The sequence below is a fragment of the Phaseolus vulgaris genome, chromosome 11 (assembly GCF_051622355.1).
Source record: "Phaseolus vulgaris cultivar YP4 chromosome 11, ASM5162235v1, whole genome shotgun sequence".
In the NCBI taxonomy this organism is placed as follows: Eukaryota; Viridiplantae; Streptophyta; class Magnoliopsida; order Fabales; family Fabaceae; genus Phaseolus; species Phaseolus vulgaris.
The window spans coordinates 13,087,386-13,105,461 of record NC_143508.1 but is presented as its reverse complement, the minus strand read 5'-3'; the positions used below and the strand labels follow the sequence as shown (position 1 = coordinate 13,105,461).

Here is an 18,076-nt window from a genome sequence, read left to right as displayed (position 1 = left end):
TTGAGTGGCTATGGATCGATGCAAATTTTAAATAAATTGTAATTTTTAGATTTGGTCTAACGCTATATTACCCCACTACAAAAATATGTTTATTAGGATGCGTCAAAAAGGGACACTAGCTATAATAAATGGACGCAAAAATATAGTTATCATTAAAATTTGAAAGTTAATATGCTCGACATAAAAATAGTGGTGGTTGCATGGGACACAAGTGGTGTGTTTTTTTGCGTAGGCCTAGCCTACATACTCCCCACACAAAATTATATTTTATATTGTTTATTTAAAGAAGCGTGGGCTTAGCCTACGACCACATAATTTTTAAACAAGCGTGAGCTTAGCCTACATGTTGCCCATACAAAATTATATTTTATATTGTTTATTCAAAGAAGCGTGGGCTTAGTTAGGCCATGAAGAAAAACATTGTTTGTATTTCGAAAGTAAAGGAAACCCCTACGTGGCAGAGGATTTGTAATCTTTATCCATAAAAAAAACTCTCTTTATTATTGAATGTATTGAACTCATTGTACAAGCAAACAGAGGAAGCCCCTTTTAAGAAGGAAAAGAAACGGGTGTGATTATGTTAGGTAACCGACAACTGCTAAAGGGAATAAAAACAATTAAATAATAATTACAATACCCTCCCCTCAAGTTGGATAATGAATACTCATTATTCCAAGCTTGGAAATGATGTTTTGAAAATTAGAATGATTCAAAGATTTGGTGAAGATATCAGCTGGTTGATCACAAGATTTAATGGGAAGAAGATGAAAAAGTCTAGCATTTAACTTCTCTCGGACAACGTGACAGTCGATGTTAATATGCTTAGTTCTTTCATGAAAAGTTGGATTCAAAGCTATGTGACGGGAAACTTGATTGTCACAGTATAAAACTGTAGTAACATTAGGCTTGATATTAAAATCATTAAGAAGATGAGTGAGCCACTAAACCTCACAAGTAGTAGTGGCAAGAGAACGATATTCAGCTTCAGAGGAAGAACGAGATACGGTGGTTTGCTTTTTGGACTTCCAAGAAATAAGAGAAGTGCCAAGAAAAATACAAAGACCAGTCGTGGATCGCCTTGTATTTGGACATGCAGCCCAATCAGAATCACTAAAGGCCTTCAATTGAATGCTATTGTCAGCAGCAAAAGAAATGCCTTGTGCATGATTGGCTTTTATGTACCGGAGAATATGTTGAGTAGCTTGATGATGATGAATGGTTGGCTGTTGAGAAAACTGACTAAGTAGATGTACAACAAAGGTGATGTCAGGACGTGTGTTGGTTAAGTAGAGAAGCCGCCCAATTAATCTGCGGTAGGAATTGGCATTGTGAAGAAGAGGCTTGTCTTCAAAAAGAATTTTGGTATCATGTTTCAAAGGAGTAGAAGATTAATTGGGCATACTTGCGTTGACATATATGTATGCCTTTTATTGTTCTAGCAATTTCCAATCCGAGAAAATACTTGAGCTGACCCTGATCTTTGATTCTGAAACTGGAATGCAAGGAGTTCTTTATATTGTTGATCTCATTAATGGAATTTCCAGCAAGGATGATGTCATCTACATAAACAAGTAAAGCAGTGAAAGTGCATGCAGTCTTTTTAATGAATAAGATGGAGATCAAAATGAAGAGGATTTTACTAATGGTGGAAGAGGCCATCCACCTAAACATTTAAAGTTCTTCCTTCTAGTCTTCTCAAAATTAAGAAGAAATTAAATAAAGAGAGGATCAAGCCTAAAAGAAGACTACAAGCATTCAAGAATGGGCTCCAATTAATATCTCTCTTTGTAGTTTATTTTGTATAAAAATATAAAACATATAGAGTAATGTTTAGGAAGGTGCTAAAGAGGGGAACCTAAGACACCTCCTTTGTATAGCACTTTTAGGCAGTAGTTTTTAGGAAAGATCTAGAAGATGCCTCTTCACTCTCCTTTAGGCGCTAGAATAGGAAGAGTTAGAAGACTACCTTGCAAAGCTTCTCTTGTAAGCTTCCTTTGTAAATGACCAGTCCTCCTCTCTATAAAAGGAAGGCTTAGGTATTTGAAATAATAAGATGGATTTTGTGAGTAAAGAACCTCTCCCAAATTGGTGAGTGAAATTGAGAGAGACTTGTGTCTTCTTCTCTTCTAGTCTTACCTTGAGTGCATTCTTGGACTCTCAAGTGGCGGCAACTACACTCATCTTGAAGTCATTCATCCTTCAAGTGGCGTGCACATCTCCAAGAGCTCCAACCACATAAGTTTCCTTGTTCTTTTCATCTTCTTCATCCATTTCCATTCCAAAACAAACTCTAAAACATGTCTTTGTTGTTTCTTGTCATTTCAATCGGTAGAACTTGTTTGTCTTGTGTTTATATTCGGTAGTTTCTTTTAGTTTGTTGTTCTTGTGATTTTAATTGTGTTTCCTTGAGTTTTAATCGGTTCATTTGTGTTCTTTCTTGTTTTAATCGGTTCATATGTCATAATATGGGTTTCTATATGAGTTTGGCTTGGTTACTTGTGTTTTGGTGAGTTCTTGAATGTTAAGACCATTGATCCAATTCTTAAAAAGTGCATAATCATATTCCAACTCTTGTTGAATCCATAACATGTTCATATCATATCCATATCATGTTATTGGAATCATATCACTTTTTAATGAATAAGGAATAATCTGAACTAGATTGTATAAACCCAACAAAAATAAGAAATGAAGATAATTTGGCAAACCATTGTCTACTTGCCTGTTTCAGTCCATACAAAGATTTGGTTAATCTGCAAACTTGGTTAGGTTTAGAGGTGATAAGTCTTGGAGGAGGAGTCATATAGACTTCTTCATCAAGATCTCCATGAAGAAAGGCATTGTCCACATCCAATTGATGTAGGTGCCTGTTATGTGCATATGCAAGAGCAAGCAATAAACGGATAGTGGTCAGCTTAGCAACTGGAGAAAAATTATCTAAAAAATTTATACCTTCTAACTGATTATACCCTTTAGCTACTAAACGTGCTTTATACCTTTCTATGGAACCATCTGATTTGTACTTTATCTTGTAAATCCATTTGCATCCAATAGAAGTCTTGTTATGAGGTAATTCAGTGATATACCATGTCTTATTGGCTTGAAGAGCACGAACTTCTCTGTTCATAGCTTCAACCCAATTAGAGTTTCTTATGGCTTCCTCATAAGTGTGGGGTTCAACATGTGAAGAAATAGCCAAAGTAAAATTCAAATGCTTGTTAGATAGGAAATCATATGTCAAAAGAGAAGATATAGGATACTTGATTTTGAAATTAGAATTAGAACCTTTGTGCATATTTGCAATTTGATGGTGATAATCAGCAAGATAGGAAGAAATTTTCTTTATTCTTCTAGATCGTCTCAGATCACTACCAAGGCCATCTTGAATAACAATGTCAGGATCTATATTATTGAAATTGTTACTTTCAGTCAAATTGTCAAACAGTTCGGAATCTCCAAAACAAAATCAACATTGTGAGCAATTTCTAATGTGTTATAAGAATTTTGAATATGAATAATATTACCTGAATCAGCCATGGTACTTCCAGTACAACTATTAAGATCAAGTAAGATATTAGCATCATCATGAATCAAATTATCATTATTTTTATTGTGGTGATTGGTTAGATTGTAAGGAAAAATGTTTTCATAAAAGATAACATTTTTTTCGTTGATAAAAGTTTCTCTATTTTTAACATCAAGCAGTACATACCCTTTAATGCCTGTTTTATATCCAATGAAAACACTTTTTCTAGATCTTGGTACAAGCTTACTGCAATTGTTTTCCAAAGTGGAGGCAAAACATAAGCAACCAAAGGTTTTAAGATTTAAATATGTAGGTGGTTGGCAGTATAACATCTCATAAGGAGACTTACCTTTCAAATTTTTTGAAGGAAGTTTATTTATTAAATGAGTAACATGACTAGCAACATAAGACCAGTAGATTTTAGACAAACCTGATTGAAAAAGAAGGCTACGTGTGACATTCATGATATGCTGGTGTTTTCTTTCGCCAACAACATTTTGTTGGGGAGTTTCAACACAAGTTCTTTGATGTAGAATGTCATATTTCTCATACAATTCATTACAATCAAATTCTTTTCCATTATCAGTTCTAATAGTTTTGATATTTTGATTAAACTAGTTTTTAACAAGAATGATAAAATTGTGTAACAAGTTTCTAGTTTCTCCTTTAGTTTTCATAAGAAAAATCCAAGAGTGCCTGGAACAATCATCAACAATAGTAAGAAAGTATTTATGACCGTGAATAGAGCTAATAGCAATAGGTCCCCATATATCTGTATGTATGAGATCAAAAGTGTTTAAAGAAACAATATTACTTATTTGAAAAGGGAGTTTATGATGTTTAGCAAGGTGACATATATCACACATCTTATCAAAACTAGAATTAACATAAGGAAAAGTTTTGCAAACTTGTTCAACAACATGTTTGGAAGGATGACCTAATCTAAAATGCCATAGGTCAATATCATATTCTTTAGAATTAAGAACATTACAATTCATCAAATATTTTTCTTCGTGTATGTTAACAGGATCATGAAGACAATATAAACCTCCATGCAAATCAGCTTGACCAATCGTCTTGAATGTAGTATTGTCCTGTATCTGACAACTCTTATGAGAAAATATTAGTTTACAACTAGAATCATCAATCAACTTAGGCACAAAAATCAATTTAAACACAAAATTTGGTATGTATAGAACATTATAAATGGTAAGATTATTATCAAATTATATTGTTTCAGCATATTCAGCAGTGATAGATGAATTATCAGGTAGTTTTATGAAAATAGGATTAATTCTAAAAAAAATAAAATTAAACTAGTTTTTATTGTAAGTAACATGATCAATGACACCTGTATCGAGAATCCAATGAAAGTTTGATTTACCTGGTTTGGTATGATGTGTGGCCGAGTCATCTTTGTTGACACTATGTATTTGGTTTACACTGTGGTTTGGTGATTCTTGTAGTAACTTCAAAAGCTATTGAACTTGTTCAGCAGTGAAAGGAGGATTATTCTGTCTTATATCTTGATCACTATTGTTTCTATGAATTTGACTATCATCACTTCTTTGAACAATATTGCAAGATTGGTCATTACCTTTCTCCCTATTCTCATTTCTTTGCTTGTACCATGGAGGGTACCTGTGCTTGGCATAACATTCATCAATTGTGTGATTCAGTCTGCGACAATATGAGTATTGTTTCCCTTGAGTATAACTTCTACCTCTACATCTTCCTCCTTTCCAGTTGTTATTTCTCCCTTGCAGTTTCCAATTCTCTTGATCTTGCAATTCCCAATTATTCTATTTGTTAGTGTCATTCCAATTTTGTTGTTTCTCAGCCAGATTAATCACAACTCTATTATCCAAATTTCCAATTCCATTAAACTGACGTTCCTGCTGAATCAACAAAGCAAACACACGAGTAATGTTGGGAAGGGGTTCCATCATCAAGACTTGGGTTTTCACAGTACTATAAACCTCATTAAGCCCTTTCAGAAAACATATAACGTACTCTAAGTCTCTGTAATTGTGAGAGATTCTTGACAGATCACATTGACAGGTACCACCACATGTGCATCTTGGTATAGGTCTCAAATATTCTAATTCTTCCCAAAGAATTTTTCAGATTAGTATAAAATTGGGTAACATTTCTCTCACCTTGTTTGACGGAGTGAATCTCTTGGAGTAAATCAGAGATCCAAAAATGGTTTCCTTTTGAAAAACGTTCCTTCAAATCATCCCAGAGATTCTTTACAATGTCTATGTAGACCAAGCTTTCGGAAATTTGTGTAGACAGGGTGCGATTGATCCAAGACAAGACCGTCACATTACACCTCTCCCATGCTTCAAACAGAGGATCATGGTGTTCTGGCATGTCAATACTGCCATCAACGAATTTCAATTTGTTCTTCGACAAGAGCGCTCTTCTCATATTCCTACTCCAAGAATGGTAATTTTGCTCACTGAGTTGAGGATGAACAAAAACAGCTCTAGGGTTCTCACCGAGATGAAGGTAATAAGCACTAGAAGGATCTCCAGAGGGATCCTTGAAAACCTTGACTTTAGAAACCTTGTCTCGGGATCATCTTTTTTGATAGGCGAGGAAGTCATGGAAAAGCAAGAACGAACAAAGACACACAAAGAAGAAATAGAAGGATTGATGGTGACGAACACGACGGAATCATAACAGGGTTCTTCAACCCGCTCTTGATACCATGAAGAAAGACAGTTTTTGTATTTTGAAAGTAAAGGAAACCCTTACGTGACAGAGGATTTGTAATCTTTATCCATAAGAAAATTCTCTTTATTATTGAATGTATTGAACAACTCATTCTACAACAAACAGAGGAAGCCCCTTTTAAAAAGGAAATGAAACGGATGTGATTATGTTAGGTAACCGACAACCGCTAAAGGGAATAAAAGCAATTAAATAATAATTACAATAGGCCACACAATTTTTAAACAAGCGTGGACTTAACCTTCATAATTTTATTACATATTTAAATTTAATTTAAATATATATATATATATATATATATATATATATATTATTATGTTTGGGTAGGCTTAACCGACAAAATTTTAAATTTTTACTATTATTTATTATTTATAGTTTCAGTTGTGATCGTTCGACTCACACAATTTTTTTTTAAGTTTATATCCATATAACCCACGCTTACCCACGTTTTATTTAATTTTTTTTTAATAATGAAGACTTAGTGGACACTATTTAGCGTTCACAGCATCACCTTCACTTTCTTTTGCAGCTAATTTTTCTTTTTGGTATAGTGCCCAACAGATCGTTTTGGTTGACTTTAAAAAGTTAAAACTAAACAAATAAATTAAATATTTAAAAATTCAATTCGTATTAATGAAATTGATTTTAATTTTAGATATATAAATTATAATATAGTGTTTTGATAAAATACTTTTTTAATACTTTTATGTTTTAAAATATAATTATTGCTTTATAAAATGGAATGGGATGAAGATCCATACTCATTTAGGTCACGATTTAATTGGATTGAAAAAATAAATGACCCCTTTTTAATTTAGAACATAATTTTTTTAAATATAATTAAATATTTCAATTAATATAAACATCAATATTAAATCCTTATTTTAATATTTTTTATTTGCTATCATTTCTACATTTCAGGAATAACTATATCATATCATTAGTTCAAATAATGAGTACTAATGTCAAGAATTAAGTCTGATAATAATTGAAGTAACATTTAAACTCTATAAGAAGGTTGAATATAGTAAAAGACTTTTCTCACTTAAGAATGTAAAACCCTCTAATATCAAGTCCACCATATTATAAAGATTAATATCTGTTTTATATTAGTCCACTAACCATCATAAGTACATCAATTCACTCATAACCATATGTTTTAATCTTCTTTTAAAGACAAAAAAAATTTCAATTACTGTTTGTTGTCACCTTTGACTATAAAGAAATTAAAATAAATATTTTAATAAAAAATATATAATGAAAACTTTTTTACATAGGTATAATTTTACAATGCAAAGGATATTAAAAAAAAAAATTCTTCCTCTATAGAGTAACTACTACACAAATAATATATACTGAAAAAATCTTTTAGAATGGATCTGAAAACGCTCATATAACTCTAAAAAATATTAATATTTTAATAGTTTATAGATTTACTCTGACTAATTAATACTGATATTAAATAATTGTAACTTGATATCATAAATACATCAATTCACTCATAACCATCTATTTTAATCTTCTCTTAAAGACTAAAAAATTCTGTTTGTTGTCACCTTTGACTATAAAGAAACCAAAAACAAATATTTCAATAAAAAAAAATATAATGAAAGGTTTTTACATAGGTATAATTTTACAATGTAAAAGATATTACAAAAATTTCCTTCCTCTATAGTAACTATAATTATACATTACTGTCTTCTATTAAGTTCACTTTACACCCAACTTTAGACACACCTCATATAACATGTAACACAAAACTTAAAACTTCTAAATCTCCAAATTTGGTTTCACCTGCTTGTGTCTACTTATAAAACTTTGTACTTGCTTTTAACTTTTATCAAACATAAAAGCAAAGACTGCATGCAAAATATAATATCACAAATAATATATTTCTTTATTGATTATGTGTGATTAACAAATATTCTTACAAGATAATCAATACCTTTAGTATATAATCGTTTCAATTATTTATTTAAAAATAACCAATTTATTTCATCTAGTTATATATGTAACTTGATTAACTATATTCATTTTAATTTTTTTATAACAAAAAGAAAAAAAATGTATTAATAGAAAGACACAAATCTTTTAAAAGCTTGTGTCTCCTTCCTCCCTTTTTATTTTCTCTGTATTTGCTCTGTTTGTGCCTTCTTCCTCCTACAGTGGTGGAGACGTAGAACGACGTCGAAAACCAACTGTAAGGACTAATAGATTATTGTTCTTCATTTTCTTATTTATTGTTATTTTTTAAAATTAAAATAGATTCGCCCATAATTTTGGGACTGGACCGTGACATGCGTCCGATCTAAATAAGGTGTCCTCCAACACTGTGTTGTGAAGGTACCTATGTCTATGTCGGTGAGCCGTAGGAAGCACAAAAATGCTGTCCGAGCTTCATAAAGCTCTATGGTTAGTAACAAGACAAAATAATGAGAAGACAAAGAGTTCATTCTGCGATTCTAATGGTACTTTCGCATAAAGAGGACATCCACTCATAAAGTGGGCTAAGCAGCTGGTCCAATTTGGGAAACAAAACATAACATTACAGAGTGGTGTGACTCAGGTGCCTTTCATTCAACGTAGTCCTTGGTCCAATAAGGTTTAATGATGCCTCGTTTATGTTTGATGGGTATTGGGCCTAATTTGGCCATTCAGTTCCATCAACGTTTATGTTTGACTGCTCCCCACCTTAATTTGTGATCTTTATTCTCATTTCTTGAAAATTTAGCAAGGAAAAGGAGGAGCCCTCCAAAAAGGTTAATGTGGAATCCATACTCTACTATCCAAGTAACCAAGATGTTCATATGGGTATCTTCGTATTTTGGCAACGTATTCGGTAACTATATCTCAATTAAGATTAAGAGTCTAATCACGTGATTAAGCATAGTAGGGATTCAATAAAATTACTACAAATAGGTAACACCTTAAGGTAGAACGTCAATCTCTTCCGTATTAATTGAAAACTGATTTGAGCATTAGAGAGTACAATCGCAAGTATCCTTGTTGAGATCAAAGACCAAGAGCATCAAGTGTACTCCTATCGAGATTGAAGATTGAGAGAATCAAGTGCACCCCTATTGATGATTGAAGACCGAGAGCATCAAATTTAAGAAATTAGTTGGTTCCACAAGAATATTTTAACACCCACCATGAAATCAGAAAATACCTTACGAAGAAGCCACATGATTAACACAAGAAATATGACGAACAACAAACGCAGTCCCGAAGAAACCACGAAATCTAATCATGCATTATGTCAAAAAAAGTTTCCTATAGATACAAGAATTGTGAAACTTCCAAGATCCTTTGACTTTCTTGGTCGGAGATAATGTATTCTCTCATCGCATTAACTAACTGCTTAACCCTCATTTTTCTTGCAAAAAAAAGATATTTTTCTCTTTCATTATATTTTTTTCATAAAATGTTTGGACATTTGCTTTGTTAAGGCTTCAATCTGTTGAGTTAAGATTTTTTTTTGAGCTATGAGTGCGCCAGTAGTGTTCAATCCCAACACTCATTTCTTTTTACTAGCTTGTCTGTCATGTTGTAGTTGATAATCTGTTGAAGCTAAAGCATTTATCATTTTAGTTGCTTGCTTTGCATCTACTACCATCAAAGTTCCTCCAAATGTTGCATCTAATATCATTTTAGTGTCAGATCTTAAACCATAATGAAATATACTTAGATGTGCTATGTCTTCAAATCCATGGTTTGGAAATCTTCTAAGTAGCATCTTGAAGTGCTCCTAGGCTTCACACAAGGGCTCATTTGGTCTTTGCCTGAATGTAGAAATATCAAATTTAACTTTTATGAAGCAGGAGAGTGGAAAAAACCTATTTAAGAACTTCTCTTCAATATCATTCCAACTGTTCAAGTTGTGGTTAAGATAAGATTTAATCATATCATGGTTAGACAGAAAAAGGATATTCCTAATTGGATTCTAGATGAGTCTGATCGTTTTACTCTTAAATCAGCTAGGACTTTTTTCTTGGAACCAAGAGTTCCATGTGGTTGGGGTAAATTCATTTGGTCTTCATCTATTCCGCCTTCCAAAACTCTAGTACTCTGGAAATTTTTTCATGGGCGACTTCCTACAGATCAACATATTCAGAATAAGGGTTTGCATATATGTTCCATGTGTACGCTTTGTGAAAAACATGAGGAATCTATTTAACATCTATTTTTTTGAATGTTCTAATGCATTGCATATTTGATGTTGGGTTCGAAAAAATTTTCTTACTTCTCATTTCTCTAATAAGGATGATCTTCTTTCTTTTATCAAGAGTGATGGTAGTCCTTTGGTTAAGTTGATTAAACTTGCTGTGATAACCTTTTCTATATGGATGATATGGCGTATGAGGAATTATACTAGATTTCAGGATAAGATTGAGGTTTCTAAGGCTATTTCAGTAATTAAAGATTTAACTTGTCTAGTGGAAAATTCGTCTAAAGCTTCAATGAAGAATGATATGTTGGATTTCAACATGATTAAGTTTTTTAGTATTAAGACTCGTAGTGGTAAAGTTCTTCGTCCTTTTCCTGTTAGATGGGAATTTCCTTCATCAGGCTGGGTTAAAATTAACATTGATGGGACTGCTAGGGGGTATCATGGTCTTGCTACTTGTGGATGTATTTTTTGTGGGAGTATGAGAGAATTTATTGGTGCTTTTTCAGCGTTTCTTGAAGTTCAAACTGCTTTGGTTGCTGAGTTTTATGAAGTTATACATGTTATGGAGGAAGCTCAAAAGATGGGACTTACTAATGTCTGGCTTGAATGTGATTCTGCCTTGGTTTGTGCTATGTTTACTGCCAAGACTAATGTTCCGTGGATGCTTCGTAATCGATGAAATACTTGTCTTAATTTCTGTAAGACAATAAGGTTTAGGGTTACTCATATTTTTCGTGAAGGGAATGTGTGTGCTAATAAGTTGGCTAATTTAGGATTTATTCATAGAGAATCCTTTCATTGGTATAATAGACTTCCATCTAGTCTGTTCTTAGAATTCTTTATGAATAGGTATAATCTACCTATGTATCGTTTTTGTTAACATATGGGTTTTGGTCTAGTCCCCCCATATTTTTGTATTTTCTTTCTCTTTTCTTTTTTTTAAGAATACTTTTTTCATGTGATGGCAGATGATTGTTGTTACTTGAGGTGTCAGCCTAGCTGAAATGTCAAGTTGCATAGTGATGCCTAACATGAAAACTTTTTATAAAAAAAAGGGTAAGATTTAAGTTACTCTTTTGCTTTGCCAGCCAATGGGAAGGGAAATAATCTTAAGTAAATCGATTCCATATCCCTTTCCTCAAATTTTATAGTACCAAATAATCCATAGAAAGTGGATAGATGAGTATAAGGATCATCATGATCCAATCCAGTGAATTGATGACTACTAATCAAGCTAAAAAATGTTGGCTTAATTTCCAAATATCTTGTTTATCTAGTATGCCTATGTTTGAAAAGTATCAGAGTCCTTACTTCATATTACAGTCTCCTAATGTTCTCCTTTGAAGATTTACCTTCCTTCCTCCATTATTTTTGTTTCCTATCTGACCAGCCATGTTCTCAGGTTGAGGTGTGTGAGATTGTAAATTGGACGTGTTTAGATCTGGTCCTTTTTCTGATCTCCTTATTTTGTTTGAGCATATTTCTTTCCTTTCTCAAAATTCTTACAATATCCTACTCAAACAAAATTTTTTCTAAAAAGACTTTGCCTCTTGTTAGCATAAAATTTCAAAAAAGAAAAATTAGAAAAACTAATAAAAAATAGTTAGAAAAATAAAAAGGCTTAGATTATTCTACAACAATTAAAACTAAATACAATTAGAAAGTTAATTATCAAAGGTTATAATATGTACTACTTAAAAATGAGAGATATAACTACTGATAAATCAATTAATCCCCGACAATGATGCCAAAAAACTTGATGGGGTGATTTATTAAATCTATTCTCGACAAGCATAACGAGTCAACTATAATATAATTGATAAGGGGTTTATCGTATCCACAGGGACTAAAGATTACCAGGTAGTAATATATTTCAAAGTGAAGTGAAAATACAGTAAAGATTTAGTGCATAGGTGATAAATAACTGTACTAATCTTAATATTATATTTAGTGAGATTGGAACATGGTACAAATAGAGGAGAAGGTTAACAATTCAGAATAAGTGTTGAGATTTGTTAATCTCTTATGTTATTCTTATTTACAAATGCTATGTTTATTGAAGTTCATTGTTCCTTATGACCAAACCAAGTCAATCCTTTGATCATGGTTATCTAGAACAACAAACTATCATAATCAATTCATTGACTTGTAATAGCTTATTTTTGCATTAAGATGGAATAGTTCAAGCCAAGTATCCAATTCAGTTCCCAGACATTGTCATACTTGGTTGATTTGAAAGATTTTAGATAAGTGAATGTGTCTTCTAATTTCTTTCAAGTTCCATGGGCATAAATATTTGTTCCTCACCATCAAACACTAAGCATTCAATCAAACAAATAGAAATGAATCTTAAAGACATTCATTTGTAAATAACAATAACTAAAAAGATGTTTCATTGCCCTCCAATTCCAAAAATATAAGTTTAACATCTCATGATAAATCTTACAGTAAAGCTCACAAATGAGTGGATAAGCACAACAAACATGAATCCCTGTAAGTTGTATGCTAACTTAGGCTTTGTTCATCTACATTGTTATTTGCCTCCTTTTCAATGTGTCTTGTGAAATACGATGACCTCTCTATTTATAGATTTTAGTGACGAGTTCCATTAGATTTAACCTTCACTCAACATAAAGCCAATCTACTTAGCAAAAAGCCAATCCGCTTAGTGAAATGGCTTTCTTCACCATGAAGGAACCTCTTCGCTCAAATCCTTTCTTGAGCTTTAACAAAATATGAGAATTTTGGCCTGACAAAGATTCGCTTCACCCCTTATCCAATGAAATATTTTCTTAAGCATGACCTCTCTATTTATAGATTTTAATAAGGAGTTCCATCAGATTTAGCATTTGCTTAGTGTAAAGCCAATCTGCTCAGTGGAATGGCTTTCTTCACCATGAAGGAACCTATTGGATTAAAGCCTTTCTTGAGCTTTAACAAAATTTGAGAATTTTGACCTGGCAGAGATTTGCAGCAAAATCTTTTCTTAAGCATGACCTCTCTATTTATAGATTTTAGTGAGGAATTCCATCAAATTTAGCATTCGCTCAACGTAGAGCCAATCCGCTTAGCACAAAGCCAATCCGCTCAGAGGAATGGCTTTCTTCACCATGAAGGAACCTAATGGCTTAAAGCCTCTGAGCTTCAACAAAATTTGACAATCTTGGCCTGGTAAAGATATGCTTCAAGCCTTACCCAGCAAAATCTTTTTTAAGAATGACCTCTCTATTTATAGACTTTAGTGAGGAGTTCCATCAGATTTAGCATTTGCTCAACGTAGAGCCAATCTGCTCAGCGGAATGAATCTCTTCACCATGAAGGAATCTCTTGGCTCAAAGCCTTTCTTGAGCTTCAATGAAATTTGAGAATTTTGACCTAGCAGAGAATAGATTACAAGTCTTACCTAGTGAAATATTTTCTTAAGCATGAAGAAATATTGGGCTTTGGATTCGTTTTAACCCAAGCTTAGTGAATATGACCTTTTCTTAGCCTTGAAGAAACTTTTTCGGCTCAGGTTAGCTCCAAGCATTTGTTGAGCGAATTTGGGCTTTCTTCATCATGAAAGACTCTTTTCGCTAAACTCTTTTGGATTCGCTCAGCCTTCTAAACTTTGAAAATCTAATCCATCTTTGGCTTTAATTTGCTAAGTGCATTTTATCATTTTTCTTCTCTTCTTTTCCTTTTGAATCAAACACGTATTGAGGGAAAATGCATGTTTTTATGAACTTTTTCCATGTAATCCATTCATTTTGCATGCCAAAATTTGATATAAAATTTGACATTTTGACACTTGCGAAAGATGACTTGTCTGAAAGCCAACGAGCCGACTTCACACGGTCTTTATCTTTGCGTTTCTTATTGGGGTTTTTTTAAGGGAAGCAAACTAGTAGCCGAGATTGCTTGAATCAACACAACATTCTTGACAACCCCTTTGCCCTTCTCCTTCTTAGCCTGTTGCCTCAAACTTAACTCAATAAAGTAGTTAATGCCACCTTCAAGATTTGAAGGCGCCATTATATCTGTACAAAACACAAATGAAAAAACATCAAACGTAAACAAACGTGAGACAAAAGGAAATATACCATCAATATTGAGAAATCAGTGAGGGGAGAAATACACCTTGAGGAGTTGTCGAGTATGGATTTTACGCGGGAGCTGGTATAATATGGACAAGATCTCCAAGTTCTCCTCAATCATCAATGACCTCGACCTCACATGGTACCATGATGGATTCTTAATCCATTAGAAAGGCAATTGGGGAGTGTCATCATCATAGAAGTATAAGCAACCCTCACTCCCAACTACAACCTTAAACAACCCTCTTTTGAAATTTTAATAAAAGAAAATGTAAACGGGGCCAAATTGTAGGACCTCAATTAACTAACAAGGGACAAACACCCTACCCATGATATCTAAAAAACAAAAATAGGTGGAAATTAGAAACTAATATACGTGACATTCAAGAAAATGCAAGAAAGCAAACCGTACCAAAAAAAAGGAAATAGGGTCCTCAACAAAGGGCACATTAAGGATACCTTTACTGCTAATAGGGTGAGGGATATTTTTGATTATTTCTATGTTTATTTTGTCTTCGATCGAAATGAATTACTCAACTTGAATTTAAATTCATCCAACCTTTTCCAATACAAAGGAAATTTAGGTGTATAATTTTAGGTAAAGAAAATACGTTTTTTAGGATCTTAAGGTGCATTTCAACTTGAAAAAACTGTTTTTGAAATTTTTGAACGAAGAAGTATAAATGGTGAAAAGAGGACAATCTTGAGCACCGTTCAACGAAACCCAACCGGCCTTAGAATCGTGCTTTAGTTGATAAAAATACATAAACTTGTTTATAGTCTGATAAGTGACAAATTTTAGTAATATTTCATATTGAAATACATGCACTTATGGATATTAATTGATAAAATAACTATAATATAACCCCTAATCTATGAATTTAAACCTTTTTACATATTTTGTGTTTATAATTTGAATTAGAACGATTTATTCCCAAATTTGTGTTAATTTCAGGATTATAGGAAGGAATGGAGATGAAAGGAAAAAAAGGAGAATATACAAAGCTAAAAAGGGAAAGCTGGAACTTACCAACACTCACCCAAGCTCGCCCAAACTCGCCCAAGCTAGAATCCCCTAGAGGATCTCGCCCAAGCGAGCTGAATCTCGCCCAAGCGAGCTGAATCTTGCCCAGGCGAGATCACTCCAGTGACGTTGGGCACTTTTTCGTGCATCTCGCCTAGGCGAGCCCAATAACGTCCAAGCGAGAAGTCACTTAGCCCAAGCCCAACTAGGTTAAATATGAGACTTTATACACAATCCTAGACATCATCAAGTGGATTGGAATCCAATTGGGAGAATAAAAGGTGTTAACAAACCGTAGAGGAGGCAACCGTCAAGGAGAAACATTCTGGATCTTCTTTTCTCGCTCTCCATGCTTGTAATAGCCAACATGAGTGGCTAATTCTACCCTTTGAGATTGGGTGTAATATTTTCAAAATCTTATGTATTGAGGTAATATTTAAATATAATATTTTGTTCTTGATTGATGATTGGTATTGTCATTTTATGTGTAATGCTTGTTTCTATAATCTAGATCCTTAGATTTGACTAGAAAGTATTTCTAAGTTTCTGACCCAAATGATAATGCTTAATATATTTGAATGCTAGGAATAGATTTGAAATTTTAATTCTTATCAACATCAAATCGTAATGATAAAAAGTTTTTATAAATACGCAAGGAATCAATATTTAGGAGACTCTCTTAATAATTTTGTATTCGAGGAATCAATATAAATGACTTTTATATGGGCACCAACATCAATCAAAGGATAGAATATTACCATGCTAATCAAAATACAAAAGAATAAGAAGGATGAAGCCCAATCCCAATTTTCCGAATTGAAGCAACAAACTCTTTGACTTATTTTCTTTTTAATCATTGCAATCATAACAAACTCCCAACAAACTTCATTATTGTGTTTCTATTTAGTGAATATTTTACTTGATTATTCAATTTTTCCTTGTGGGTTTGAAATCCGTCCTTAAGGACAAATTATTACTTCTAACAACACGGTGCACTTGCCGTTAAATAGTCATCATAGTCAAACTTATATGAAGGTAATGGAAAAATATTTGAAAGGTTTTTAAGAAAGGCCCAATTATTTGGGTGAAGTTGGTTAGGAGTCATGCTTATGGCAGTAAGCATTTTGTTCTCGAAAGGGGATAATGAAAATAAAACATTGAGTTCTTTGAAGAAGAACTCATACACGTTGGTAAAATCCTTGTGGTTTGTCAAATGCTTCATATAAAATCTGTCTGAGCCATCATAAGCTTTTGGTGATATGAACTTAGCCATTGAGTCAAAATAGAAGTTGAAAAAGGATACAAACTCCTCAAATGATTCTCTTAAGATAAACTTGGAGGGATAGACAACAACTTCCTCGATTATCCAGAAGTACTCGAGATCGATGATTAGAGGGAACCTATCTTTTATTTTACTCTTTGCCGAATTTGGCATAATGTTTCTAGTGCTCTCGGAAGAAGCTTTACATTTTCTCGATGGGACAACAATAACTCTATTCCCCTCAAGCATAGTGGAAACAACTACAATGGTGGTATTAGGGGGGTGGTGAAGAAACTTCATCCATTGAATGACCTTCAACTAAGAATGAGTCAGTACGACTCAGAGAAGGTTTGTCTCCAATGGAAACAACCTCCCTGCTTAGGGTTGCCCCCATTTGAGGAATTAGAAAAAGAAAAGAAGAAGCCATTAGAAGTGTCACTAGACAAAATGAGCGAATAAAGCAAAAAAGAAACAAGATGAAATGCTCGTACTTAACGAAAACACCAAAGTAGAAAGTGTAAGTACATTAAAAGGTTTTTTATACTTATCAAAGTTAGACAAAGCTTTTAAGAACGTTTCTCCTTTCTTAAATGTGAAACATTATGACTACGAAATGTCGCATTCTAAGACAACGTGACAAGTTAAGTAAAACGTTAGTCACCTGAGTGATGTAATGCCTCAAAACCATTGATACTCATCATTAAGTATGAAAACCTCTCATTAATGCTTATAGATATTCGTATCGCTTCAAAAAAAGTTATAATAAAGAAATTAGATTAAGTATAACTTTATGAATGATTGCAAAGTTCAACCCAAAATTAGTCGGGAAAGGACTACCTGAAATTATTTTCAAGTGCAACATATATATGGGTGAAAATTGACCTCTAAACTAAATGACTTCAAAATCACCCTTCAAATTAGCTGCCGAGCTTGGAAGACTTTGTATCACCCAATGTCAAAATTTAAGGAGATTATATTACCTGTTTGCAAGGTGCAAATCCGAATAACTAAGGTTGAGTTAAAAACTTATTTTTGTTACAACAAACTAAACAACCAAATACCTAGTAACAACTTTTATTTATTAATTTAGGTCTAAAAGCCTATAAATATAGTTTTAATCTCAAGGAAGTAATCTCATTCTTACTCACTAAACACTTTTGATATATTTATCTAATTTTGACTTCTATAGATGGATATGCACTCGCTGTTTCATAAAAAAACTCAACAACCATTCTAAAAAAGAATTAACTCAACCAAAACTCAATTTTTTATGGCAAAA

General features: G+C 32.9%; 1 pseudogene; it reads right to left on the bottom strand.

Annotated features, from left to right (window-relative positions):
* Window positions 1–941: 941 nt before the first annotated feature.
* Window positions 942–17,097, bottom strand: LOC150023075 (uncharacterized; annotated as a pseudogene).
* Window positions 17,098–18,076: the final 979 nt, after the last annotated feature.